The sequence below is a fragment of the Sus scrofa genome, chromosome X (assembly GCF_054392235.1).
Source record: "Sus scrofa isolate SSC_HxYL_T2T_F1_AM1 chromosome X, Sscrofa_HxYL_maternal_Yorkshire_Landrace_v2.0, whole genome shotgun sequence".
Classification (NCBI taxonomy): Eukaryota; Metazoa; Chordata; class Mammalia; order Artiodactyla; family Suidae; genus Sus; species Sus scrofa.
Genome location: NC_139401.1, coordinates 46,140,768 through 46,147,816, shown reverse-complemented (window position 1 = coordinate 46,147,816; position 7,049 = coordinate 46,140,768).

Below are 7,049 nucleotides of genomic sequence, written 5' to 3'. Positions count from 1 at the left end.
TTCCCTTATAGGTTTGCAGAGAAAATGGAGAAACTCAGGCGCTTTACTCCTAGGCACCATGCTGTTCTGGTGAGGAATCATGTGGCAATTATTATATAATGGTAATTACACCCGTGCGTGCACAGTAGAATAGGATGATGACCACCTCTTATGTAACAGTTTGGCAAATTGCCGGCTTTGTTCTATACCAGTATAAAAGGCGGCTGGGACTTCGCCCACCACCACTGCTTGTGAAGTCAATAAAGGTACGTCTGACCTACCTACCCACAGAGCCTCAGCTCTTTTTCAGGTTGCCCAAATCCAGATTGAACCTGCCTGGTCTCGAGAGACTGCAGTATTATAAAACATTGAATACTGTTCCCTGTGCTGTACAGTAGTTCCTCGTTGGTTATATATTTTATATATAGTAGTGTGTATATTTTAATCCCAAATTCCTAATTTATCCCCACCCCCCTCCCCTTTGGTAACCATAAGTTTATTTTCTATGTCTGTGCGTGGCTCTTTCTGTTTGGAAATAAGTTCATTTGTACTATTTTTTTTTAAGATTCCACATATAAATGATATCATATGATATTTGTCTTTGTCTGGCTTATTTCACTTAGTATGATAATCTCTAGGTCCATCCATATTGCGGCAAATGGCATTATTTCATTCTTTTTAAAGGCCGAGTGATACTCCATTGTATATATGCACCACATCTTCTTTATTCATTTCTCTCTCCATGGACATTTAAGTTGCTTCCATGTTTTGGCTATTGTCAATAGTGCTACAGTGAACATTAGTGTGCATGTATCTTTTTGAATTATGGTTTTCTCTGAATATATGCCCAGGAGTGGGACTACTGGATCATATTGTAGTTCTATATTTAGTTTTCTGAGGAACTGCCATTCTGTTCTCCATACTGGTTTCACAAATTTACATTCCCACCAAAAATGTAGAAGGGTTCCTTTTTTTCCACACCTTCTCCAGCATTTATTATTTGTAGACTTTTTGATGAAAAGCAAAAAAAAAAAAATCCATAAGAAAGAACAAAGAATCAAATCCATAAAACTTCATATTAAAATGATCAGACATAGGTTATAAAATACATACATACACACACACACACACACACACACACACACACACACACACACATTTTTTTTTTCTCAGGGCCACGCCGACAGCACATGGAAGTTCCCAGGCTAGGAGTCAAATTGGAGCTACAGCTGCTGGCCTACAGCACAGCCACAGCAACACTGGATCTGAGCCGCATCTTTGACCTACACCATAGCTCACGGCAACACTGCCAGATCCTCAACCCACTGAGCAAGGCCAGGGATTGAACCTGCATCCTCATGGATACTAGTCGGGTTCTTAACCTGCTGAGCCACAACAGGAACTCCTCAAATAAGTATATATTTAAAGTAACAAAAGAGGGCATATTAGTTTGCTAGGGCTACCATAAGAAAGTACCAGATGGCTTAAACAAAAGAAACTTATTGTCTCACAATTCTGGAGGCTAGAAGTCCAAATTCAGAGTGTTGGCAAGATTGGTTCCTTCTAAGGGACTGTTAGGGAAGGATCTTTTCAGGCCTCTTTCCTTGGCTTGTAGATGGCTGTCTTCTCCCTGTATCCTTCACATGGTCTTTCGTCTCTGCATGTTTCTGGGTCTAAATTTCCCCTGTTTATTTTATTTTATTTTATTTTATTTTATTTTATTTTATTTTATTTTTCCTTTTTAGGACCACACCCACAGTTTATGGAAGTTCCTAGGCTAGGGGTCAAATCAGAGCTGCAGCTGCTGGCCTACACCACAGCCATAGCCATGCAGGATCTGAGCCGTGTCTGCGACCTACACCACAGGTCAATACAATGCTGGATCCTTAACCCACTGAGCAGGGCCAGGGATTGAAACTGCATCCTCATGGATACTAGTCAGGTTCGTTACCACTGAGCCACAGTGGGAACTCCTCCCCATTTTATGAGGACATTAGTCATATTGGATTAAGGCTCAACTTAGTGACATTATCTTAACTTGATGACTTCTGTAAAGTCCCTATCTCCAAATAACATCACATTCTGATGGTTAGGACTTCAACATATGAATTTTGAGGGGAAACAATTTAACCCATAACAGAGGAATGGAATATATAAGAGCAAAAGAGTCCTAAATGACCAAGCAGATTTAAAAAAATTAAAGTATAGTTGATTTACAATGTTGTGTTAGTTTCACAGGTATGGCAAAGTGATTTGGTTATACATACAAATATATACCTATACTATTTTGTTCAATTCTTTTCCATTATAGTTTATCAAAAGTTAATGAATATAGTTCTTTGTGCTATACAGTAAATCCTTGATGTTTGTGTATTTTATATATAGAAGTGTGCATCTGTTAATCCCATACTCCCAATTTATCTCTTCTCCCTCCTCTTTGGTAGCCATAACTTTATTATATACATCTGTAAGTCTCTTTCTGTTTTGTAAATAAGTTCATTTGTACTATTTTTTATTTTTATTTATTTTTTGCTTTTATAGGGCCACACCTGTGGCATATGGAAGTTCCCAGGCTAGGGGGTTGAATCAGAGCTACAGCTGCAAGCCTATACCACAGCTACAGCAACATGGGATCTGAGCCGCACCTGCAACCTACATCACAGCTCATGGCAATGCCGGATCCTTAACCCACTGAGTGAGGCCAGGGATCGAACCCACAACCTTATGGATCCTAGTCAGGTTCGTTAACCACTGAGCCATGAAAGGAACTCCCTGCACTATTTTTTTTAGATTCCACATATAAATGATATCATATAATATTTGTCTTTCTGTGCCTGACTTACTTCACTTGGTATGATGATCTCTGGGTCCATCCATGTTGCTGCAAATGGCATTATTTCATTGTTTTTTATGACTGAGTAATATTCTATTGTATATCTATATACCACAAAGAATACATATATACATATTTCATTGTTTTTTATGACTGAGTAATATTCTATTGTATATCTATATACCACAAAGAATACATATACACATATATAGATATACAATTGAATATTACATATATGTATTCTTTGCAGTATATACATGTATAATAGAATATTACTCATTTATCTTCTTGATCTACTGCTGTGTGTACTTTATGACAAACTTGTGCAGAACACTTAGCATAGAAATTAGCTGATGGCTAGCTCAATCCAATTTTTCCTTAGGCCAGTCATTCTCCATCAGTCTTATATCCTGAAGATGCTTTAACTCAATCTCCCAATACATTTGATCATCAATATCAGTACTATCACATGAGTTATTTACATAAGGCAGTTGAATTCTTACCAATAGTGGCACTATTTTACCAATTATGCCAGTGTCATACCATATCACAGTATAGTCAGGGTGTAGTTCATTTCAAGTCAGTAAGAAATTATAGAGGTATTTACTAGGCCTTATCAACAGAATCAACTCTTGCCATGTGATGCCTACTGCTTTAATTCTATTTGAAACCCATTGTTTTTTTTTCTATTCTGTTTAATAACTTTCCATCCACAAAAACAAGGGCACTATATACCTGTGTACGACACAACGTGCCATGTCAGGCATGCTGCTGTTATATTTTGTCCATTATAACCAGGAACTTTTCTAAGCATTCTGTCATCAAGGTTTATAATGACATGTAAACCAGTCTGCTGAGAGCTGTAGACCACAGAGTCTGATGGCCCAGTAGGGAGTAGTTCCCAGAAATTCCTTCTCAAATGATATAGTAGACGTATCCTGAAAAAAAAATAAAAGAAGAAGCAAAAGATATTGGCATGTAGAGTTCCATTCAGTCATCAACAATTGGCCCAGTTCATCATCATATGCTATGAAGAAAATGCAACCCAGAATGATGCCACTGGGGTTACAGATTTCCATTCGAACTTAGGATCCAAAAGCAGGGATGGTCCTGGCAAATATATATAGTTCACCTTTGCAAGCATCTGATATAACTGTGCTAAGAGACCACATCATTCTTTTGCTTTGATCCTATCTCAAGGCACCAATGTAATACCGGATTTCCCTTGTGGCATAAACCGTTTATTCACTCCTTTCCCCTCAGCTACCATTTCTCCTTTTCTCCATTTGTCATTGATGGTTTTTTTTTTTTTTTTTTTGCTTTTTAGGCGCGGGCCCACAGCATAGGGAAATTCCCAGGCCAGGGATTGAATTGGGGCTACAGGCTGCTGGCCTACACCACAGTCACAGCCACAGCCACCCCAGATCCAAGCTGCATCTGTCACCTACACCACAGCTCAAGGCAACGCTAGATCCCTAACCCACTGAGCAAAGCCAGGGATCAAACCTGTGTCCTCATGGATGCTAGTCAGGTTTGTTACCGCTGAACCACAATGGGAACTCCCTGTCATTGATTTTTAACCCAAATGTTTCCACCTTTGGGAGGGATATTAAGGTCAGCTGCTGTACGGGTCCAGATTGCTGACAGCAATATCAATCTAGCAGTCCATTCCCATTTGTATGGATAGCATTATTTGGGGACAGAACTAGTGGGCTACTTTGACCAATAGGTAATAGAACTGTATTAACTGTCAGATCCTGCTGTCTTCACTAGGTATTCAGGCTGGTTTCTTTGGACCCTTTGTGTCTTTTTCTGGCTGGAAAGATAGGAATCTATGATGGTGAGTCACCTCTTCTGAGGCCAGTGCTCTGGACATTTGTTGTAGCATGGTAGTAAGGAGTTACTTTTCTTTCCAGCAAAAAGATGTTTCTTTGCCCCTGCATAAGGTCCCTTCTGTTTTTCCTCGGCTTCCCTAAAAACTGCAGATTGTGCATGGGAATTTCCTCAGTCCCTTAAACCCATGGATTTGGTGTGGGACTTTCCTGAACCCCCCAGTACCTAAAGATTGCATGTAGGTATTCACTTGGCTCTTTACCCCAGAAATTGGACTTGCATGTTCCCTTGGCTCTCTGCCCTGGAACTTGCATGAAGTGTTCCCTCAGCTCTCCAGTCTTGGTTTAACTCTTTGTTTTGTCTTTTTTTTTTTTTTTTCATTTTTGGCCACCCCATGGCATATGGAGTTCACCAGCCAGGGATCAGACCTGAGCCACAGCAGTGAACTAAGCTGTAGCTGCAGCAATGCCAGATCCTTCACCCACTGTGCTGGGCCAGTGATCAAACTCATGTCCCAGTGCTCCCAAGAGCCATGAATCCCACTGTGCCACAGTGGGAGCTCCAGTTTAACTCTTTGTTAATCCCATGGCTAACTCATTCTGCCAGGTGTCTTGTCTCCTCTTCTACCCTGCTTACTACATGTTTTGCCATTATTGCACTTACTGAGTTTAATACCTTCATAAATAGCAAAAATTTACCAAAGGCAATTGGAACTTCAACAACCTCTTTGGGATCCTTGAGGCCTTCCCAAACTGGCTCATCCAAGATCTGTCCCTTCCCATTACTTCCACTCCTTCCCTGTGGCTCCCTTAAATCCTTTGATCTGCCCCCCTTCAACCTCCTTGCCTGACTTTTTTCCTCTAGCCCTTCAGCTTCCATAGTCAGTTAGCGATTTAGGCCTCCTGACTCCATTGGGGGACTCTCAAAGGGATCAGGGACCCCCAAAACAACCACCTGAAGCTGAAAAGGTTAATTGGAAACAGACTGGCTGTTTTACCCACTCAGATATCTTTGGAGATGCTCATATGGCTGCTGGGTATCTCTTTGGTCCCTCTCTGTATTTATTCCACAGCCTTCCTAAGATAACACATTGGGTCAAAGAAGATGGTGGGAAACTTTAAGTCCTCACATTGAACAGATAACCTCAACTTGTTCCATCTCTCAGAATAATCCCGATAAAAATATAAAGTGGGGCAGAAACAAGGACTAGTTCAGTTATATAAACCAGGGAGTTTTGCATTTCTGTGTCTGTGCATGACTCAACTAAAATTTTAGAATGAAAGTTATAAAATCTTTATTTGTATCTGTATGTTATGTATTTTTTTTTTTTTTTGGTCTTTTTGCCTTTTCTAGGGTCTCTCCCGTGGCACATGGAGGTTCTCAGGCTAGGGGTTGAATCGGAGCTGTAGCTGCCAGCCTGTGGCCGCCAGCCTACACCAGAGCCACAGCAACGCCAGATCCGAGCTGTATATTCCACATACACCACAGCTCATGGCAATGCCGGATCCTTAACCCACTGAGCAAGGCCAGGGATCGAACCCGCAACCTCATGGTTCCTAGGCGGATTCATTAACCACTGAGCCACGATGGGAACTCCTGTTATGTATGTATGTAATGTGTATGTAATATTTTCTCACCTTCAGATGGCATTACCAAATTGTTCAAATATCCTGACAACTTTTGACCTTTTGCCTTCCCCAAATCTCATCTCACCTGATATCTTTTATGCTCAAAACTGTCTTTGGGATTTCCCAGAGGGCTCTGGAAAATCACAAAGGATTTGTTCTTTCATCCTGTAAAAAGAGGTGCTATAAATAACTAGTTTTATTTAATATTATAGAAATTATTATATAAATTGCATGGGAAGTGTTGTTAAAAAATACTTAGCCTTCCCTAGATTCAAGTTGGTTGTGGAGTTCCCATTGTGGCTCAGTGGTGATGAACCCGACTTGTATCCATGAGGATATGGGTTCAATCCCTGGCCTCGCTCAGTAGGTTAAGTATCCGGCATTGCCATGAGCTGTGGTGTAGATTGCAGATGCAGCTCAGATTCTGAGTTGCTGTGCTGTGGCATAGGCTGGCAGCTGCAGCTCTGATTCAAAACCCCTAGCCTAGGAATTTCTATATGCCATGGGTGAGGCCCTAAAAAGACAAAAAATAAATAAATAAATGAATAAAGAACATTGGTTGAGCTGTTTAGTACAGAGAACTCTATCTAATCTTATTCCCAATAATTTATGTGGGGAAAAATCTGAAAAAGAATGGATATGTGTACATGTATAACTGTATCACTTTGTTGTACAGCAGAAATTATCACAACATTGTAAATCAACTATACTTCAATAAAACTTTAAAAATGAAAAAAAGTTGGTTGAGTAAAATGCTATTAATATAAATATTTTAA